The sequence below is a fragment of the Manis javanica genome, chromosome 11 (assembly GCF_040802235.1).
Source record: "Manis javanica isolate MJ-LG chromosome 11, MJ_LKY, whole genome shotgun sequence".
Lineage (NCBI taxonomy): Eukaryota > Metazoa > Chordata > Mammalia > Pholidota > Manidae > Manis > Manis javanica.
The window spans coordinates 95,965,146-95,987,856 of record NC_133166.1 but is presented as its reverse complement, the minus strand read 5'-3'; the positions used below and the strand labels follow the sequence as shown (position 1 = coordinate 95,987,856).

Sequence of the window (22,711 nt, the reverse complement as noted above, 5' to 3'; positions counted from 1 at the left end):
AAAATATGTATTAGGGTCCCTGCCATGGTACTCTATCATGACCATTTTGCTGAGACTTTCAAAAAGGATTTTGTCTGTGGAGTTGAGACATTGACCCCTACTACCAAGGAAACTGAAGCTTCCCCAGGGCAGTCAGATAAGCCCTTTGTGGCCACAGGGAGATGATGTGTAGTATTGCATAACTGGTAATTTGGGAAACAAGTAGAGTAATGTGAGTAAGTTACATAATTTATGCAAGTTGAATTTGCAGAGTAATTTCCAGGAACAAATATAAAGCTGGGATCTTGTACTAGTTAAGAACATGGACTTCGGTGTCATCTAAACATAACTAAACAAGTTGTTTGACCTCTTTAAGCCAATACTGTGATTGATAGTGTGTGCTCAATAAATACATGGTAGCTCGTATTATTATTTCCCCAAAATCTGATCAAATAAATCTGGGATACACTGCATGCAGAAATCTTATCTTTAAGACTCCTAGTGTTCATTAGCATGCAAAGACTTAGAAGAGCCCATCAACAAAGAAAAATGATTGCTTTTATTTATCCCAGTGTTTTCAAAGTTAACTTAAACACGAAATACTTTTTTATTCTCTGCTACTTTCCTGCAGATCTGGGGGTTCCGTGGAACACACTTTGGGAAACCCATGCTGTGCATTTCCCTGTAGTGATTGAGGGGGATTCATTGGGCTACCACTAGGGGGTGTGCCAGCCAAGTTTTCTGATTCTCAGTCAGAAAAGAGGGTTTGCTCTCAGCTTCTGTAAGAGTAGAGCTTTCGAAGGCTTCGTTGGGGAGAGAGGAAAGGCTGTAATAACCTTGGTTTTGGGGAGCAAGGGCAGTAAGAAGTGGTCACCCCACGCGGGAAGATGGAAGGACTTTTCCTGCCCTTCATTTAAGATAAGCGAGTGGCTGACCTTTCAATAACGAATTAGTGGAAAGAGACCTCAGACTGAAATGGGAGGCATGACTTGGAGGCCAGGCCCAGGCCGGGGTGGGCACAGTAAAGGCAGCCCCACAGCAGCAGAGGCTCCTGGGAGGGGGGATGTCCTGGCTGTTGGTTTCCATGTCTAATAGAAATATATATATATATATATATATAATCTTCATATAAGACATCAAATATATATGTCATAAATGTATATTTGGCGTTAAAGTTTTCCCTCAACCTTGTTCCAAGTTTATTTGTGTGTAAGCAAATTAAGGTGGCAGATTTAGAGATGGACACTGAACATCAGATGATAAAGACATTCAGAGTAGGGAATTTGGGAACTGCAGAAAAGCAAAAATAAATCACTTGCAACACGCACCCCTCCCAATAACATTTTCAAGTTTGTGGGGAGATGTGTAAGATATATTTGAGGGAGCACATATTGGTTAGGATTCTTTTGGTTACAAATGACCAAAATCCAATTCAAGTTGCTTAGATAAAAAGGAGGCTTTATCATAAGGATTTGGGCTTGTCTGTCTCCTGGACTCAAAGCAGGAAGGCAGCCAGGCCTGCGGCACAGCAAGAGTGGCAGGGACTCACGTGCTGTCAAGACGCTTTCCCTGGCTCATGTTTTTTCCTGTGAGTCTGTCTCGTCCTGCGTCTTTTCTCTGTGGATTGGTTGCTGGGGTCTGTGGCCCACAGAGCAGGACATGGGGCCACTTCTGCAATTCCTGCCATTCTGTCCTATCATTTCTGTGTCTGGAAAGAGACAGAGCCCCTCAATTCCAATTCCAGAATTACTGAGGGAGGAGAGGATTGTTCCTGTTGGGGTCAGATGTCCACCCTGGACCAGTCAGCTATGGCCAGAGGCCAGCCTACTGTGAATAATGTCACCTCTGCAGCAACTGTATGTGTGCGTGCATGCGTTGCGTGCGTATGTGTGCGTCTAAAGTTCCCAGAAAAGCTGGCGTTGGGGAGGGGTGAAGGGGATACTGGCAGACAAAGCAATATCTAGTAGTGTATGTATTTTCTATATTTATATAGTTGAGATTAAGCAGCATATAAATGTATCCTGTATCCTGTTTTTAATCAAACTTTATGTCATCAGCATGTCCTCAGTTTTCAAAATCTTTGTAAACAGCATTTTAAATTATTGCATTGTATTCAGTTATTTGGGTTTACTTAACAAATTTCTAATTGTTAGATATTTAGATTGTTTCCTTTAAGAAACTTTTTTGGCTACATTAGTAATGCCACGATGGAAGGAAACTTCCCCAACTGCATGCGAGGATTAGGTGCATTATTATGAATATAAATAAGATTTGGTCCCATAGTCCCCCACCCCATTTCACAGTTAATACAAACCATTCTGAATCTCACCTCCTGCTCGGCTTCACTTGTCCCTTCCCCCCTTGCCCAAGGTCAAAAAATGGCATTGAGAGTTGACGGTTGAGCAACATGGAAGAGAGTGCGTACAAGTTGGCGCAGCGGCCCCCAGGCCCCCAGGGCCTCAGGTCCTCCTTGTCCCTGCCTGTTTTCCTTCTGGGAACAGCCTAGGTAAAGTGAGTCATCTGTGAATAAACCCTTTCACCTAGGAACTGAGGAAGGCAGACATCTCAGGAAGGAGGCTCTGTTCAGATCAGGCTGAGTGGGTGTGTCACTGCTTGAGGATCCAGGAAGGGAGGCAGTCAGGGCCCTTGAGGGAAGGCTGGCTCCTCCTTCTGGGAGGAATTCACAGCACCTGCTGTGGGGACCAGCCTCTAACCTGCCACATTCTCCTCTGGGAAGGGCAGCCTTGGAATGTTTGTGGTTTTCAACATCCTGTGATTTTTCCTAAGTCAGAGTTAAACATTTGCTCAGGTTGAAATGTGGCTTTAAAGGCCCTTTTTGGAATGAGGTTTCCTGGATGTGAGGGTAACTGGGTATTTTCTAGTAGAGAACAAAGAATTCCTAATGTGATGCCTTAGCTGGAAAGCTTAGACTAACTGAAACAAACTCCACTGAATGACCCAGAAGGGGAAGGGAAAGAAAAATGGTGGCCTATCATGTGCCAGGCTCTGTGCTGGGCACTTCATGTTTTGCCCTCTGAGGTTTTCAGTGGGGTCACCCTGGACAGCACTCTCTGTGTCAGCTCCACTGGACATTTATTGCTGCTCTATTATTTCAGGTGATCTCTGTTTGGGGGGAAGGTTCAGAATGTCCTCTGTCATTGTTTTTCTGCATTTTCTAACACTTTCTATTTGTGGAGTACTATGGTTTTTATTAGATATTCCAGTTCCTTCTGTCCTGGAGTGGCTCCAACTGATGTTTTATCATTCTTATTTGTTTTGAATAATAATAATAAGTGAATAATAATATTAAATGCTGTGACTCCAGGAGGTGGAACATTTCTCAAGCGAGCACTGGATTTAATTTTGTTTTGGAAATTGCTGAAATCATTCCGTGCAAGAGGGCCAAAAGGCATTGCGTTTGTGATTGGGGGTACAGAAACAGGAAATACAAATTTTCTTGTTTTATTTGAGAGGAAGGGAGTCTCATCCCTGAATATCATGTTTACCTCTGTGGTGAGGTCATACTTCTAGACTTGAGAACATCTTGGAAAATGTTGAATATAGAGGAAAATCCCATTCATTTGGACTTTCTACTAAAACTTGGAATTTGGGGCATTGATTTATATTTTTACACTATCAAGGGAAGAAGCATTTGCAAGAACAGACCTAATAGAATAGTAGGAGCGGTGTTTAGCTCTCATAAAAGAGCTATATTCGCAGCTCATGTTTGGATAGGTCTGCCAGGCCCTCTGTCAGGTGACTGAGGGGTCCCTCCCCGAGGTTAACTGAGGTGTGTTGTTTCCACCCAATAAAGCCACATTTCCTACAAGACAGCCACACCAGGACTTTTCCCTAATTCAGATCTCCTTCTGGGTACATAAAGCTCTAGTAGGTAAAATAATAACAGAGTTCTGTATGTTAATTGGCTTTGCCCAAGGAATTATAGCAAATCACTTAGCCTTTTTGTTCTCAGTTTCCTCATTGATAAAATAAGGATAATAATGGCTCCTCCTTCCCAGAGGATTAATTGAGCTAATTAATATGAATTGATTGAACTATGGCTGTCATGAAGTGATCAATAAATGCTGTTTGTTTATTCATTTCGGTGATGATCAGGTACATAGCAGTTGCCTGCTGAATTGCATTGGGTTTTGTTCTCATCAGCAGAACAATGAGCTTATGTTCCCTGAGCAGACAGTAGTGACGGTGGGGAGAGAAAGTTTGGAGGCATGTTGAAAGAGGAAATGGAAAAGTGACATTTATTGCATGCAACTAGGTGGCATGTACTGCTCCACCATTATTTAATATTTACAAATAATAAATGAACATTGAATGTGACTTGAATGTATGATCATGAAGAACACAGTATCCTGTCTCCTTTAGAGCCAGGAGAAGAGAAGAATGCTGTCAAGCAGGGGTAGTGTGTGAATAAGAAAGCCAGGTTACAGCCAACACACCCTGCCTTCCATACCCAGCCAAGGGTCTGTACCTGCAGACCACCTGGCACATTGACACTGGAGGAAACACAGCTTTGTGAGTGATTTATGTTGGAATCTTGAAGAACCAAGAGATTCTAGAACAGACTTCTCTAGACAAAGTGGCTCATCAAGAGAAGGCTGAGGGGGAGAGAGACCCATCATGAGTCCTAGGCAGATGTGTGGCCCTGGCACACTTCTTAACAAAGGATGGGTTGTTACATTCAGGTAGATCCTCCTGTCAAAGTTCCTTGACCTTTCTGACCCCTACTTTCATTCTTTGTAAAATGGGGATGATAATACTTACCTGGCAGAGTTGTTAAAGGGTTAGAATATATTGACATACTAGGTACCCATCTGTTACAGACTCAACTGTGGCTCCCCCCCTCCCATTCATTCATTGAAATCCTAACCCATAGTACCTCAGATGTGACCTGATTTGGAAGTAGGGTTGTTGCGGATGTAATTATTTAAGATGAGGTCATATTGAGCAGGGTGGGGCCCCTAATCCAGTGTGACTGGTGTCCTTACATAAAAGAGAAATTTGAACACAGGGCCAAGCACAAACATGGGGAAAATGCCATGTGAGTATGAAGGCAGGGATTGAGTTTTGCTTCTTCAAGTCAAGCTTAACTCCAAAGATTGTCAACCAACTGCCAGAAGCCGGGGAAGAGGCATGAGACAGATAGTCCTCACACTCTCCGGAAGGAACCAGCCCTGCTGACATTCGGGTCTCGGAGTTGTAGCTTCCAGAACCATGAGACAGTAAGTTGCTGTTGTTTAACGCACTCAGTTTACAGCACTTGGTTATGGCCGCCCAAGAAAACTAATATGTCACCCAGTAGGGGGCCCGTCATCACCCTTGATAATCACGTGGCTTCTTCTCTCTGCCTGCCTTCCAGGTGGCTTCCTCCAAAGCATCCAGCAGGCAAGCAGAGCCACCATTCGGAGGAAGGCACAAAGGGAATGCGCTGTGTGTGTTGAGGGGGGACCAGTGGTCAGACCAGAGAAGTGGTGATTCTCCCTCTGTGTCCAAATGTCGCTACCACGTACAGCTCAGCTGGGGCAGAGTGTCTACCCAACCTCTCCTTCCTCCCTGCAGCTGTCTTGGGCTCCTCCTTTGCCCACATGTTCGCTTTATGCCCATCTGTGCTGTGGGGTCTTAGAGAAGACTGTTTCTCTAGGTCCCAGCAAGGCTCCTGGATCCTGGAAACAAGGATGCCTGGGATCACAGAGAATTGTCGTAACAACTCCTTAGGCTTGGGAAGCACTTCTGCAAAGTGCTTTTTAGCTCTTGGCCCTTGGAAGAGTCACACAGAGCAGGCACGTACTGGAGCAAACTGTTCCGGGGTAGGTGGGACTGGAGGAGGGGGTGGTTGGCAAGCAGGGAATAACTTTAGAGTTAAGAGCAGGTGGTAAGATGGTAGCATTCTGATTTCTTTAGAATTCTGAAAGCATGGGCTGAAGGTCCTGGCAAAGCTTGGGAGGGGTTCTGGAGCACAGTGTCTTTTTCTCTCCTCTTTCCCCCTTTCCTCTCCTTTCCTCCTTAGCTGGGTGCTTAAGGGGCCAACCTTATGTTACACCCACCGAGTCTTCCCATCAGTCTGGTCTGGTTCCCAACATGTGATTTAGTGGTGTTATGTACCTTAAAAGTGAGCAGAGGGGTGGCAGAGGGGAGAGAGAGACAGGGAGTTGTGGGGGGACTGTTTGATCTACTAAAACACACCTTAAGAGCAAACCCATCCATATTACTGAAGGTATCAGCTGGGTCCTGCCTACAGTTATGTCAAACAAAGTGTGCCGCGAAGTGCCAACTCTCCCTTTGTGCTGTGACACCGAGAGCTGCCAAAAGATATTAAAAAGCTTGCATGAACTAGGTGATGGCAGCTGTAACTATCTAAGTTATTGCCTGGCAGCTGCAGTGCTGCCTCACTGCTGCTGGCCGCCTTTAGAGCTGGTTCTCCATTTGTTTGCCCTTTCTCTAGCGACAGAGAGCACCAAGCCCGCAGGGGGTGAGGTGCCGCCCCTGCCCCCTCCTCGTTCCTGCAGGGGAGGAGGCTTGCAGCCCGCAGCCACAGAGAGACACCCATGTGTGGCTCCTGGGAGAAGCTGTGTTTCTCTTGGCCCAGCCCCAAGCTTTGTTTTGCATCGGTCAGCTCGACTCGAAGGGACCTTGGATGAGTGGATGGCACAGGAGCATGCACGCACACCGAGGAGCATACACCAAGTGCAGCTTTGTGTGTGTGTGTGTGTGTGTGTGTGTGTGTGTGTGTGTGTGTGTGGCTTTTTTCCTTCCCCGTTGGCTCTGACTGAACTAGAACAATATTGCCAGCTCCAAGCCCTGCCAGTCCTACATCTGCTCCCTAAAACCTCCAGCAAATAAGAATACGGTGGGGTCGTTTAACCAACACTTACTGTATACACACTTTTCGCTTCTCTCCCCCTGGGTTGCCTGGGCTCAGAGATCTGGATGCTGGTGGCAAAGGGTTGAGAGATAAGGGGCTAATGGTCCCTATGCGTGTCTGTCTCCGAAGCCTCCTTCTCTGGCATGTTGATCTGTGGCATAAAATACATTTCATTGTCAGGGGCTTTAGGGAAGGTGTCTGTACCGAGCTGGTTTTTGTATTCTTCTGTTGAGTTTGGTCTTTTCAGCTGTCTGTTAAATAATTCATACAGCTCATGAAAGTAATATTTCTGGGATGTAGGGGGTTCCATTTTTCCAATTCCCTTTCACTCCATCTTTTTTTTTTTTTCAAGCGGTTGTGGGGAGAACTTGGCAGACATGGCCTGGGTGGTATAATAAAACCTTCTGTCTTTTCCTCTCACCTCTCCAGCTCAGGCTGGGAGGGCAGGAGGCGTTAATGACCTTCAGCAGGCCAAGTCAAGGTCAAGGCTGAGGTATGAGTTTGGTTGTAATCTCAGAGTTCAGCCGTCAAAGGGACCCAAAGATGCGGGCCTGTTTTATCGCCGTCAGAGCCATTCTCCTGGTGGGAGCGCCTTTCTTTTCCATAGTCTCCCAGATGCTTGTCCAGTGCCTAGTGTGGGGCTTTGCCTCTGGGAGGTAGTTAGCACGTGTCTAGCAAAATGGATTGAATTGAGGCCATTCTGGAGGAAGGCAGGACTCGGCATTTTTAACCTCTGTTATGTTCAAGTCAATCGAATAACTGCCCTGGCCATTTTGTTTATCTTCATGATGCAGGTTGGTGTTCAGGCTTTGTCAGCGCCAAGGCAAAGCTGCTTGTTCTAGAATGAGCGAGCCTCCTCAGACTAGCTCTGCAGAGCAACAAAGCTGGGGTATGTGTCCCACTGAGCCCTGGCCCCATTTCCACACCGGGTTGTGGCTGCCTGTTTGTCCATAACTGCCAAGGGCACTGAAAGTCACCCGAGAGCAGGGACCCGGTCTCTTTTGTTCACTGGATGCCTAGTATCCAAAACCATGTTGGACACGCAGCAGGTGTTCTCTGAGTATTTGTGGAATGAATATGTGAAAAGATATTTTCTGTAAGTAAAATGGGCTTTTACTGTGTCATGTATAACCTCCCTGAAAGTCTGAGGTGGGAGGAAGGTTTCTTGGAGCCTTCCGTTTCCCCCCAACCCCCATGCTGCATCTCCTTGGCCCCTGAGGGCCCTTGTGGAGCTCCACATCCAGCACTGTGGCTTCTGTGAGGCCCTGCTCTGGAGTGCGGACCTCTGGGAAGGCTATAAGGCTTGGGCTCTGAGGGCGGATGACTGCCCACTAACTGGCTGTGTGACCCAGGGGGAGACTCCATATCCTCATCAATAAGTTCTATACCTCCTTTGTAGAATTATTGGGATGTGCTATGGACAGAATGTTTGTATCTTTCCCAAATCCATAGGTTGGAGCCACAACTTCCATGAGGTGACAGGGCCCCCCAGAAGGCATGTGGGTTAAATGAGGTCATAGGGTGGGGCCCTAATCTGTAAAGGTTTGTGCCCCTATAAGAAGAGGCAGCAAAGAGCTCTCTCTCTCCGTGTGCTCAGAGGAGAGTCCATGTGAGGACACTGTGAGAAGCTGGCCAGCTACCAGCCCAGGAGAGGGCTCTCACCAGAACTGAACCAGCTGGAACCTTGATCTTGGACTTCCTGCTTCCAGAACTGAGAAAATAGCTGTTGTTTAAGCCCTCTCGTCTGTGGTGTTTTGTTACAGCTGCCCAGGCCGATTAATACAGGGGGATTAAATGATATAAGAATAGAAATTTTAATGGAGTGTTAAGGAAAATAGTATAATGTAGAAGTTTTTCTCAAGTATTTCTGGTCTATGAGGTTGAGGACACAGGCTGAGTTTGGGAGAGGGGGACAAAGGCTGAGGAGTGTCCATGTCTGCACTGGGAAAGGGCCACTGGGAAAGGGCAAATTCACACTGGATGGGTCCTGAAAGGCTTGCGGAGGAGGCGGGATTTTAGTGGGTGTGAGTGATGGGTAAGAGGGCTTTGGAGGTAGAGGCAAAATGAAGCCTTTCCCATCTGAGGTACAGATGTGGGAAGGGGAGGGAACTCATTCATTTAGGCTGACTCTGCACCAGACCTGTGCTCTGCATGTCACATGTCACCTGGAGCTACTGTCCACTTGTCCCAACCCCAGGAGGTCCTGCCCCCCACCCCTAGCACACACACAAACATTCTACAGACAAGGAAGTGATAGAAGAGCCATACTTAGTGCATATTCACAGATGTCCTGGCTCGGCTGCCTTCTCCCTGGGTCCCCACAGTAGTCCCACAAGGTGCACTGTGATACTGTCCCCACTGTACACATGAGGCCACAGGCAGAGCTCCATTGAGTAACTTGCTTAGGGCCACAATGTGAGTGATGCTGATATGGGGACTGAAACCAGGCAGGCAGACATCTGAGCCTGTGCTCTAGGCCACACGCTTCCCTTCCTGGTCAGGCTTTACGCTTCCTGGGAGCTAGTAATGGGCCCAGATCCCACATTGGCGGGACTGAAACTTCAGCTGGATCCCACCTAGAATACAAACCTTTCTACTCTATTACACTGACTTGGAGGCAGGAACATCATGTCTAAATAGTGGGGGTCTGCTGAAACAGCAGCACAGTAGTCATATTAAAAATAGGCCAGGAGAGATGAGGAATGACTTACCAGAGAGAGGACAGTGTCTGAGCCCTGGGGGTTGGGTTGGGTGGGGTGGAGCACGGGAGACCAGCGGTGGCGTCTGCAGGGTGAGGTGGTGGGCTCATCTTTACAACACTCCTGGGAGATTGGTGCTGTTATTACCCCCACTTTATAGATGACAAAAGAGGCACAGAAAGTCTAAGAACCCAGCACCACACAGCTATTAAACAGCAAAGCCAGGACCTGAACTCAGGTGACTGGACTCCTGGGCCATCCCCTAGCTGTCATACCATGCTGCCTTCAATGGAGATCGGATGGTATCTGATAGTGTTGGCCTCGTGGAGGATTTTATGGGAAAAATTAGACAGGGAGAGCATTGCATCTCTCCCACTGGCTGAGGACTTGGGAGAGTGGGGGGTCTGTAGGCGCACATGTCCCCTGTGTCAGGGAACCTGATGGGCCTGGGTACTGCCCAGGAAGTAGTCTCCTTGTCTCAGTGCAGAACAAATACATTTAAACTGATGATAGTGACCCTCTGAGGATGTGTGCACCAGGTGGTGCCATTGGATGTCCCCAGGGGCCCCCTACTTCAAATGCTCAGCCTGAGGGGCTCTGTGTGGTGCAGGGGGAAGCATCCCTGCCCCTGCCCTCCCTGGGCAGACCTCTGCCAGGGGCCTTCTGCAGACCACCGTTTCAGAGCAGAGGCTCGGAACCCAGCTGGCTGCTGACTAGCTGCCTAGGCATGAGCAGGTCACTACTCCCTCTGCGTCTCGGTTTCCTCATCTCGCAGTGCGGATCATCATGGCACCCCCTGGCAGGGCTGTGGTGAGGACGGTGTGAGCCAGGGGCTTCACACACAGTGCCCAGCCTTGCTCTTCTCGCCAGTCTCCCCCGCAGAGTTGCTCTGGTATTGTCTGCATGTTTACGGCCAACTCACTGTTGTGGTGTGTGGGCGCCTCACCCGGCCTCCTCATTGCTGATGTTCAGGGGCTGGGCAGGGATTCTGAAAGCACTCGTGAACTGTCTGAGTCTCCTCCGTGGCTCGGTGGAGCTGAGATCTGAGCAGCTGAGTGGTGGGTGGCTGATTCTCATGAGTAAGGGCTGAGTTCAGAGCCCCCTGGCTCTGCCCTTTGCTTCCACCTGATTCTTAGTGACTTGAATTGCTTTGTTTTCTCTGGTGTCAAAAGGTATCATTGTCTTTTTATTTTTTTAACCATCTCTGTAGATGTTACGAGTTAAGTCATCAAGGCCTTCAGATAAAATGAGGGGAAGGGACCTGAGGGCAGTCAGTTCTTACATCTTTTTCCCCAGACCACCTTAGTATGACATGACTATTACTGACCAGCTTTTGTGCAGGGCTCCATGAATTCAACACAGACAAGCTGGACACAATCTCAGCCCACAAAAAGCTTGCAGCCCAGGAGGGAGGCCAGTAAGTATGAAGTGGCTCTGGTATTGGGGTGTCCCTGCTGAGGGGACTTCTCTAGAGCAAGGCTGCTGGAGGGAGCTGTCCCCATTATGCCAGGCTGACGAATGTTTGAGGGGCTCCTGGAGCATTTTTTTGCCTTGTCTTAGTAAGTACATTGCAGGGTTTAGTAAAACACATAGATTTAAATTTTTCACTTTTATTACAATTGCCTGGCTTCTAATAGCTACAGGTAGATAATCTACTTTTCAAATTGCCATGCCAGTTTTTAATCTCAGACTGACCTATGTTTTCCATTTTGGTTTTCTCAAGGCACCTGTGCTGCTTTCCCGGGGACCTGCTATACATATCAAATTTGTCCCCATAATGTGTTGACCATGTGCCACCGTTGTGCTGGGCCTGGAACTCAAGCTGAAGGAGGCACAAGCGAATCAAGTCTGAGTCAGTTCAAAGAACTTACAATCATGTTCTGAAAAGTTGAGCATGAACTGATTTTTGTTACTCTGACATCAAATGTATTAAGAGAGTTCACTTCTTAAAGGAAACTTCAGATTAGTGTTTGAATCTGTACATCCAGTGTCTCAAAGGTGGGGCATACCTGAACTGTAGGTAAAGCTAAAGAAAATTAAGAAGGCAGTGATATAGACTTCTAGAACTGAAGGGCCACAGGTAACTGTCCATCCCAACTTCTGGATTTTATAGCTGAGACAGTTTAGACCCAGAGACATGACATGAGCATCTCTGATGGCTGGGCTGGGCCACAGCTGGAGCTCATTGTCCAGTGCCTCATCCTGGTGCCTGCTGCTTTCTTACGCTCCTAAACCAGCTATCTGAGCTTTCTGGGTTATCTGCTGGTTTACACTCTGTTCCAGATTCCTTCTGTCAGCATAAAGAACTGGCTGTACAACCCTGCCATGAAACCAAATGGGACTTATTAGTCTCTGGCCAAATTGTCCCCCTACAGCCCTGGTCCTTCTGGGCCCAGGTTTGGGCACTCCCTTCCACTTGGAGCTGATGTGCAGAATTTCAGCCCTGCCGCTGCATTTGGCTACTTGAATTCACTCCACTCCCAAAGCATGTGTGTGATGCTGACAGACCTTCTTGTGCCCAGAAACCCCACTAAAGGAGCAGGGACAGATGCAGCCACCACTGCCCTTGGTGGGGGAGGCCATTGAACAGAAGGGCAGGAGAGCAGGGACATGGCACACACAGCCTATGGCCTCGGCCACGGCAGCCCTGGGCACGTCAGCACCTGTTCTCCTGGGCAGCTACCGCCTGAGGCAGGCGGAGCGCAGGAGGAGGCTGGGCCTGTGGCCCTGGGGGCTGCCCCTGCCAGCAGTGGCTCTTGTGGGCATGGGGCACAGGAAAGGGCCTTGCACCTTCTGCATGCTGTTCGTCATCTATTTTGAGTCGCAGAGTATTGACTTTGAGGGTTTGACGCCTCTTGCAAATGAAAACCTGAGGGCTTTGGTGAGATGAGAGGTGGGCTAAGATCAAGAGCTTTTGTTCATGGTGGCCCCCATCTGTAGGTGACAACTTGGATCTTGGCACCCTCAAGTTGTGTCCCTGGCTGGGATCCTAAGCTAGTCTTGGGAAGGATGACATTTTTACTGCACGCATTCAGAGCAGAAGTGGGGGGTCGCTCTGGGAAAAGCACACGGTCATTGGGAAGGTGCCAGCCTTCAGTCCAGTGCCTTTAAAATGATAACCAACCTAGGGAGGGAAAGGGGACAAAACCAGATTAAAGACAAGACCCACACAAAGAGCATTCATTTTAGTTTCTCACCTTCTTTTAGAGGAAGACTAGCGACATGGATTTGTGAACTAGAGTTAGGATGGAGGGAACTGGAACATTCTCTGCTTATTTTCTTTCTTTTTTTTTCTGGAGGGGTGTATAAAGAATAGTGGGGTGACAAGAAACTTGTTGAAGAGAGCTGTGCAAACAATGGCTGGTGAATGCCAAAGCTGGCAGTCAGTGGTTCTTAATGTTTGAATGGAAAGTGGTTGGAGCTTGCTTCCCCCCCGCGCCCCCCCCAACAGTCAGTGTTGCCAAGAAAAGAAGGAGTAGCTGTTTTAAGCATTTACAAACGGTAATGTACCAACAGCTGGTCTCAGTCCAACCGAGCTATTGTAGGGGTATTAAAAAGACAGGCCAGAGTTGGAGATGTACTGCCAACCTCCCTTGCAGAGTTGGGGAACATTTTCCTTGGAAAAAAAGGTCTTATATTCCTGCAGAGATCGACAGGACGGTTCTCCCGTGGAGTCAGTGCCTTGCTTGGCAGAGGAGGCCGCGCAGGCAGGCGAGCCAAATGCTTCGGCGACAGGGAAGCGTGGAGTCAGGGGGCTTGCGGCAGATTTATTAGCGCAGCCAAGCCACCTCCCTGCCCGCGAAGGGCACGTGCGCGTGGGCGCGGCTGTCCTGCGAGCCCGGCCATGTGTCCTCTGACCCCCAGCTCGTGCGCGGCAGTGGCGCAGCTAGGACCCCTGTCCCCCTCCTGCGCAGGGTCGCCTTGTCTTTCCTCTTTACTCAGGCCAAGAGGCCAAGAGGAGGAGGAGAAACATCTCATGAAATTTCTCTCTTCCTCATCCTGTGCTCCTGGATAGCGGGGGGAGCCTCCTGGGAAAAGGGCAGCCCACGGCCCCCCACCCGCCCCGCTCTTCCTTACCCTCCAGTCTGGGGCGTTCTTTAGGGTTTTGTGCATCTCAGGAAATTGTAATACACAGAGCATGCTTCTTCGCTAGATGTAATTACCAGCGGCCCTGTGTTTATGGATGAGGCATGGTGGAAAGTAATAGAAAATGATTATTTTTCGTTCTGAAGGCCTTCTTTATTAGTGGTGCGGTAGGGACGTCAGCTGCCTTCTCTGAATGGCAATGCAATGTTTTGCTTTCCCCAGCAAGATAAACGATCTTATTTGTTGATGTTTGGTGCTTGAGATGACATTTATGTGAAATAAAAGGGACCAAATTAATAATAAAAAAAAATGATTAGCCAGACACAAATGAAAAATGTACATCTCTCCCCACCCCAGTTAAGTTGTTTGTATTTACATGCTATTCACAAATAATGGCAAAATGCCCAATAGTTGGATGGCGAGGATTTTTTTCTTTTACAATCATATGGCCTGATTCCGTTTTCCAGATCTTGTCTGAGAGCTGCTATTTGAAATAAAAATGTTTGCATCCGTTTCCTCGTTAATCCTTCCGTTGTAATACAACCTGCTGCAGAGAAATGGCAAAACAGATGCAACAATGAAAATTAAAAGGGATGGACACTTATCTTGGGCTATAAAAGCTGCTAACCATGTAGGAACTAGAGAGGCTTTTGGACAGAAAATATGGCAAATGATAGGAACAATCATCGGACTAAGAGTTTGCTATTTGGAAAACTCTGGTGGGATATTTCTCTGTTCGTAACGGCTGGAGGATCACTCCTGAGTTTAGTGTGCACCAGAGAGAGTGTTTGTCGGCTCTGCCTTGAGGCCTGTCTTTAATATTTGGTTCATCTACCCATCTGGTTCCTCACTGGGCTGGAATTTTCTTGACACAAGTGCTTTGCAAAGAATCTATGGACCTCATATTTTGAGGGCTCCATAGATTGCTTGGAAATACTGCTTCCTGCCCTTCTGGGAGTCATAGGCTGAGAACAAAGCTGCATTGACCTTGATCTTTGTTTTTGCAAACAAATACATCGTATAGGGGAGGAGAAAGGGTTTATAGCATGTGTGGGAGTGAAGGATCATGATCCCATACTGCTTAGACAACTTGGTAAAAAAGTTATAAGAAGATTCAAATGTACCTTTTGGGGGAGGTGGTACCAATTTATGTATCAGTCTAGGGTTGTCTTTTTTCTCATATAGTTGCCTGATGTTACCTCATGCAGTCAACTACTGAATTCATTGGGATTTGGGGTCATACGTAGTTTCGGCCTTTTTGTGTGTACGTATTGGCATCACCTGTTTGCTGTCTGGAAGTAATAGACAGAGAGAACCGCAGGAACATGGACTTTGCCCTTGTACAGATTATAAACCTCTTGGCGGAGCCTGGATTGGCACAATTAAATACACATAAACTGCAAACCAGAGCTATGCTCGCGGGGGCTGATGAGTGGGATGAGAGATGAGAACATGGCTTGGGGTGGGAGGTTTATTGTGGTGGAGTCTCTTCATGCAGTGCCGAAAGCATGAGCACTACTAGCTGATGGGCTGATCAAAGCCTACCAAGGGAACTGAGCAAACAGAAAAGATAGAAGCCCATGCATGCGCAGTGTTTGTCCAAATGTGCCAGAACTCCTGTGACTATCCCCTGGCTTGAGTGACACAATGGAATGAGTTTTTGGCCAGGACAGAGGTGCATTTCCGATATTTCTAGTGAAAGACTAGTGGTAAAGGTTCTGCAGCTGAATCTTGGCTGTCCCACTTACTAGCCAAACATCCTTGGCCTTAACCTTTTAGTGCCTTAGTTCTCAAATCTGTGAAATGGGTAGAATCACAGTGCCTACTTCATGGTTAACAGTATGAGGATTAAATGACAGAATAGAGCACAGTGCTTAGTACCAAGTATGTGCCCAATAAATGTTGTGATCATAAACAAGGAATTGATTTCATTCTGTCCCTATATATACATTTGTTTTGTTTTCTTTTTATTCTTGCCTAAGATGCAAGGCTAAGTGTGTACTAACTGTTCTACTTAAGATCATCAGCTGACAAGGAAGATTCTTACCTTTCCACTAAAAAGGAAGCTCACTCCAGGCTATGAGCTGAAGGCCAGGAGCTGGGCTGTGTGACTTCTCATAGTCACATCTAGGAATTTGGTTCTTGGATCTTCTGAATTCTGCTTCAAAAGCATTAGGAAGGCTTGACCACAGGGAAGTATGCCTTGTGGCGAGTGAGTGGGCGGGCAGAAGTTAATTTGTCATGGCCCCCTGTACAGAAAATGTCCCACTCATGACGTAGTTGGGAGTATGGTTCTGTTGAGCCACTGCATCTAGATTTTGAAAGCAGATTCATGAGCAGGACCAGTGATCTACTTCTGGCGCTGCTCAGACTTGCCACTACTAGGCAGACAACCCTGCATATGCACAACTGCTGAAGAGGGTGGGCAGAGAAGGCAGGAGAAATAATGACACAGTACCTGAAGCCTGGTTTCAAGGCGTGCAGGCTGGCCAACAGTGCCGCAGAAGGACCAAGCTGGCACAGTGCAAGCAGAGGCGGCTTAGAGGGTGAGTGGAGGAGGGTCAGTGCGGGGGAGGCAGTGCTTATCAAGCTAACACTTAGGGTAGTTCACAGGGAAGGGACCTGGGTAATGTCCTCGTCTGTCACTAACTTGGACAGGAACATCAGCTGGTTTCCCCAGAATCAGAGCCCCTAAATGCTGATAGGCATTCACTGATGAGCTCCTCAAGGGCAAAAGCCACATCTTAGGCAACTTTGTATTTATTTCAATGCCACTTGCAGTCCCTGGCTCTGAGTAGGCTCTTGCTATATGTTAGTAAATGCCTGATGTGCGAGTATTCATCCATGTAGTGTGCAAAGGAAAGCTGCTTCCTCAAACTGACATTTTCTTGCTAAGTTTGATACGGTACTAGTGTTGGTAACTTCCTCCGCTATAGGAAGGAAATTCGGGGATTCTGATTCGGCTTTCATTTCTTTGGTCAAGTGAATCATTTGCGGAGCAAGTTTTTGGGCCTGAAGTGTGGCTGTCAGTGTGTGAAGGGACCGGCCAGATCTTTCTTTTCCTTTCTGGAAAGGGAAAGATTTGTGAAATTCAATGACATCTGCTGAAATTCAAACATATTTTTATTTATTCATGACCATGATCAGGGCAGAACCTCTAATTTCAACCAATAATTAGGCTTGACAATAGATGTGGAAATAAAACATTTTTGCTGAATTCACTTGTCATTCCTCCGTGCTGTAGCTGGTGTAACCCAGATGTCAGCTGTCCCCTTATTTTTCTCTTTGAGCTCCTCTTCCCTCAGTCCATTCATACTAATGCGTGAGTGAGCCTTATGGCATTTACTGAGGGTTTCGTGGGGGAGACAGAGAGAAGACTGACATTGCATACTTCATAGTCACCCGCTCACGTATCTCCTGAGGCCCAAGAACAGTTTTCTAAAGGCATTTTTATTGCCACTCCACCAAGAATCGCCTTTTTTCTCTCCCCACATACCCAGAGCAATAGGTTTCAGCCCTGCACCCTCTCTCCTTCCACTCCCAACCTGAAATTCCTCCAACTATTTGGCAGTCTTTTATTTCCTTCTCAATTGAATACCACCCTGCAGGCTTCTGTTAATAGCCGATGTAAAGAACTTCTGAGCAAGAAGGCTTATTGGCCTTTGCAACTTGACCAGCATTCCTTCTGGAAGAACCTGGATAACGTGCTGGTGATGCACGTGGTTGTTGATGCTTTTTGCTACTTGATCCCTGGAACTACGGGCAGGTCTGTGAGATGGCCATATCTGCAGGAAGTTCTTGCTGGCTTCTCTGTGCTTTCTAGGGAGTGACACGGCAGGAGCCAGAGGGCAGGGAAGTGGGGAGTGGGTGGCAGGTGAGGAAGGACAGACGGCAGAGCAGACAATACATCTGGGAAGTTTGCTTGTGAAGGAGAAGAGAGGGGTGGGGTGGGATAAAGGGTCAGGAGAAGTTTGTTTAATGGGAGAGTAAGATACCAGTGTGTGTTTAGATGCTGATGTGAAGGAGAAAGTAGGGAGAGGTTGAGGATTAGGAAGGAAGAGGGCACATCATGGAGAAATGTCCCTGAGAAGGTGGGAGGGCACAGGCTTCAGAGCACCGAGTAGGCACTGACCACAGCAGAAGACAGATGCCATGGGAGGAGAGAGCACATAGTGTGCGGGGCTGTGGACAGGTAGCCAGGGCATACGGATGAGGCTGGCTGGCGTCCTCACGGTACGTGATCTGAGTGCAGTCTCCCCAGGTAGGGGCTATGCTGTCAGTTGTTATCTGCCATGTGTGTTCCTGAAGCCCACCTACAAACCTGGTCTGCAAGCTCTCTGTGCACAAGTGTCTTTTCCGTGGTCTGCTGGATCTAATCATGCTGGGGCTGATTATCAAACCTTCAGGAAGTTTGCAAGCCAGTTGTTAAACCATTAGTAGCTTGGACTCAGCCATGGTGAGAGAGGGTGTGCACTATGGAAATCAGCAACAGCTCCAAGTCAGGGCCCTTTCTTCTCCTGGAAAGCTGCTTGTTGGACATTCGGCAGCAACCACTGCTTTTACGTCTCACTCCCGCCTTGCTCCGGTTGGTGCCCTGTTTGTCCTGGTCTGCTTTGTGTGCTGACTGCCCTGCACCTCGTAGAGTGCACACGGTGGCTTGGCTCTGCTGTGCTCAACTTCCTCCTCTGTCCCTGGGTTTTTGCAGCCTTGGAGGCTGGGTGGAAATGGGTCACCTACAGAGTGGAGTGTGGTCTCTGAGAGGTGTGGCAGCCCTGGGGTGTTCGTGGTGCTCTTCTGCAAGAGCTGATCCCCTCGGAGATGCTGTTATTCTCTCCACTCACTGGCAAGTCTGGCAAACTTTGGCTTTAATTATTTATTTCTGTGCCTGCTTGCTGGCGGAAGAGGGATTTTCCCATCCCTTCCAGCTCCATAAAACACACACACAGAAGCAGCAGTGCAGCTGCCCGCCTGCAGAGGATGAAGGCACTGGCAGTGGAGTGGCAGCCTGTAACTCACCAGCAGAGCGGCTGGCATGGGCCCCCGGGAGTGGCTCTTTTCTTCCCAGTTCTCTAGCCAAGTGCCTGTGCCCGTCTCCCCACCTTGTCCCTTGCCGCAGCTTCTCACAGCTGCTCCTGCCCTGGCTGCCACCGGCCAATAGCGAATGTTGGGGAATCTGGAATCCAGGACCTGAAATGTCAGAGCTCTGTAGCCCTGGGAATATGATGAAGTGCAGAGAGCCCCAGCTTTGGGGCCCTACAGCTGTGGGGTTGGGTTTGGGGTCTGACAGGTCATCTCCCAGTGATCTAGGGTAAGGTATTAAACTGTCCAGCCTCACAGTTCTCCTCTGTGGAGGGTTTAATGTGATCATGCTCGTAAAGAGTCGGGAAAGATGTGGTGGGATCTCAAAGAATTGGTTGAAGAGACAGTGTAGGACTGAGGAAGACTAATTATGGATTCAGTGTTCCCTCCCTCCAGGACACCTTCCTGGACTGTGGTTCGCCTCCTCTGGGCACTAGTCACTGACATTCCTGATGACGCTCCGTGACTACATGCTTCTGTCACATGCTGACACTCAGTGCAATGGTGAACACATTTTATGGTGCAAGAAGTGGGCTGGGAGTGAGGTGGAGAGCCGGAGGAAGAAGCGGGGATGTGCTGTTGACTGTTCAAAAGCCAGCATTCTGGATGAGAAAAACTCTTATTCGGAGCTGTTGCTGATTTCCGCAGTGCACACCCTCTCTCACCATGGCTGAGTCCAAGCTACCAATGGTTTAACAACTGGCTTGCAAATGTCCTAAAGATTTGACAATCAGCAGCAGCGTGATTGGATCCAGCAGACCACAGAAAAGACACCGGTCCACAGAGAGCTTGCAGACCAGGTTTGTAGGCGGGCTCCAGGGACACACCTGGTAAATAACAACAACTGATTGCAAAGCATTTAAGAGTGGTTATAAGGTGGCGCAGAGCTGCACCAAGAAACCATTTACATGGGAGGATAATCCGTAAAAGGAAGGGTCAGAGTTAGCTCAGCACTGGTGTTCTAGAGGAGAAAGGCTACCTACCTACAGAAGGAAGGTAGATTGTTCAGTGTCCACAAATGGCATTGGTAAGTGTTTGAAGGTGGAATCTAGACTGTCAGGCTCAGGATAAGATTGGCTCAGCACATAGAAAGAACACACAGTGAGTGAGTGGCTTAGATCTTGGGGTCTGCGGTCTGAGAAAGGTGGGTTTGAATCTTGGCTTCACTGCCCACATAGGTTTTATGATGCTAATCCATCTACGTTTTAGCGATGTTGCATGGATTACATGAGGTAACACCGGTAAAACGTTGGCGCAGTGCCTGGAGTTAGTGAGGGCTCAGTGAATGGCAGCCATTTCTGTTGCTGTTTGTCTTGTCCCTTTCTTCATGCCCAGTGTCCCTGAGAACAGAAATCTTCTTCTCCAAACCCAGCACAGGGTGTGGCACATCCTGGGTGCCCAGCTCAAGTATTCTGACTGATGGCACGTCTCTGGACCAAGGCAGGACACCAGGGCATTTGTAGGTTGCTTCTCCCTGTGCCCTTTCTGTCCGGAGTCATGGGGCAGCTTCGAGAAGCTTTGGGGTCACTACCTTCTTTTGGGCGGTGGAGTCTGTGACCTTGACATTTCCAGAGGGGCTGCTGCTCCCTGGCCCTTTTGTATCTTCTCACCCTGTCCTGTGGATGCAGCAAGAAAGGTGCTGGCCTGTGGGGATCCTTTGGCTTGTTCCATACATGCTTATCAAGCACCTGGGCCTGGCACTCTGCTAGCCACTGGGAAGCAAGATGAATAAGACGGAGTCCTGTGCTCAAGGTCTCACTGCTGGCAGGTGAGGGCACTCAGCTATAAGTCAGTGCTTAGGTGCTGTGACAGAGGACAGTGTCCCTACCATGGCGGGCCTCAGCAAAGGCTCTGCCTCACCTGCACATTAGGCCTGTGCATGTGACATGCCAAGGTCCCCAGAAACTCTAGAGGCTTCCACAAAGCCCTTTCTAAATCCTCAAAACACAAACCCTATAAAGCAACACAATGTAAAATATATCTTCATCTTTCGGGAATGGGGTGTTAAACATGTCCAGCACATCAGCTAAGATGTTGGCATTATTATGGTCGAGAATTGCCTTGGTACACCCTGCACCCCCTGCACCCCCATCTCTGCTGTGCTGCATGTGAGCTCCTGGTCAGCCCATTGCTCAGATGGTCCAATTCTGACATCACTTAGCATTTGATAGAAGACTGTACCCTTACTCTTTCTCCTCCTCTCTCCTGCTTTTCTCATTTTTATGCTTATTCCCCTTGTTTTATTTAAAAAAAAAACTATTCGCCTCTCAAACCTTCAAAGAACTCTTACAGGTCCACAATGGTCCTAGGGGTACAGCAATTGCTCACTCTCAGCTAAATTTTTTTGTACTGTTTTTCAGTCTGTAGAACAAAGTATTGATTCCAGGTTACCAGCATTCCACTGAGAGGGATGTTCTGTCAGCACCAAAGGCAGTCGTGGAAAGGCAGAGAATCTAGCTGTGTGTGTGCATGCACACACACACACACACTCTCTCTCTCTCTCTCTCTCTCTCTCTCTGAGGCAGGACAAGTCAGGACCCAGGTAGGCCAGCAGATGACCTGAAATCCTAGAAAGGGAGAGAAGGAAACATGAAGGAATTTAAGAATCGAATAGACCCAAGCAAACGATCAGGCAGGGTGGCCAGTAATGGGCAGTTAGGAGCCAAAGAGGGAAGGGTCAGGGGAAGGGGAGGCCGTGATGGGGAGCACAGGCTCTGGGGAGACTTTCTTACTAGAGCAGCTCCAAACATAAAAGGATTCCTCTGTGTTTCCCCCTGGAGTGAATCTGCTCATGGCCATGGACAGTGCCAGGAGAGCGGACTTACGGATGAACACGACGGCAAAAATTGACGGGAGTGCAGGGAAACTTTCATCAGCTTTGACTTTTATTCCTGACTCACTTTTCAGGTGGTGAGTGACTGAACATTTTTGTAGTGACCCGCCAGGCTTTAAACAGGAATACGGCCTTACCTATCTCCTCTGTTGGCAAGGACATGGCCTCTGACCTGTGTTTTCAAGGGTGGGAGTAGGTTTTGCTGAGCCACTCACACTGTCTCCTCAGCTGGGTTCTGGCCTGAGATGCATGTTGTGACCAGTTTCAAAGGACATCCTTAGTGTATTAATTTTTAAAGACTTTTAGATTTTGAAATCCATGTAATTGTTCATGATTAATTCTTTCCTTGGCAATTCAGAACCAAATGACAGTCCATTTCTGAAAGTCTGCCTATCGGATCACCATTTTCTTTATAATTCACCCTTGGCCTCATCCTGTTTTCCTCATCCTCGTTGCCTCACTTATTTTTCTTAATCTCTCTGTGCATATAATCTACCTCAGTTCTTTTATAAATAAGCCTTAGAGTTAAATAAGAGTGATCTCTCTACTATTCTGCGTCTACATTGAATAAATATATATTGACAGTCCATTGAATGGCTTGTGGATTAATACTTAAAATCTCAACAAACAATATTGGGCCCTTTAGGGCTAGATATTAAAGCAAACACCAGAGGCTGCCCTCAAGGAGATTCTAGGCCCAAATCAGACAAAAGAAATATATAACAAAATTAAAGAGGTATTACAAATGGAGAGGTTTCGCTTGCTCCTTCATCCATTTCAGGAACATTACTGAGGACCTGAAATGTATTATTATTGAATTATTTCTTGTGGAAAAGCTGTTGGTTCACACAGACAGTATGCACCTCTGTCGTGGTGAGGCCGTGGGCTGGGCTGGCTTTCGGGAGGAGGTGATGTGTGGCTCGAGCAGAGCAAGAGTACAGTGGAGTAGAGCCTTGGCACCTTCCTTCGGGATGCGAGCGGAAGCCAATCCAGCATTTCTTCCTCACTTACCATAGATGCCTTTTTGTCTGGGCTAAGGAGGTGAATGTTTCCTCCAAAGATTGCTTAAACTCCCAGACTTCTCTGCCTGTAGGCAGTGTGGCTTTCCCAAGCTGCTCTGCTAGCCGTCCCCGGCTCTTCCCACCTCTTCTTAAA

The 22,711-nt window shown here is 47.9% G+C and overlaps 1 protein-coding gene across 1 annotated transcript in view; it reads left to right on the top strand.

Annotated features, from left to right (window-relative positions):
- RPS6KC1 (ribosomal protein S6 kinase C1) overlaps positions 1 to 22,711 on the top strand; it is a 388,511-nt gene that overhangs the window by 300,493 nt on the left and 65,307 nt on the right. The window lies entirely within an intron of this gene.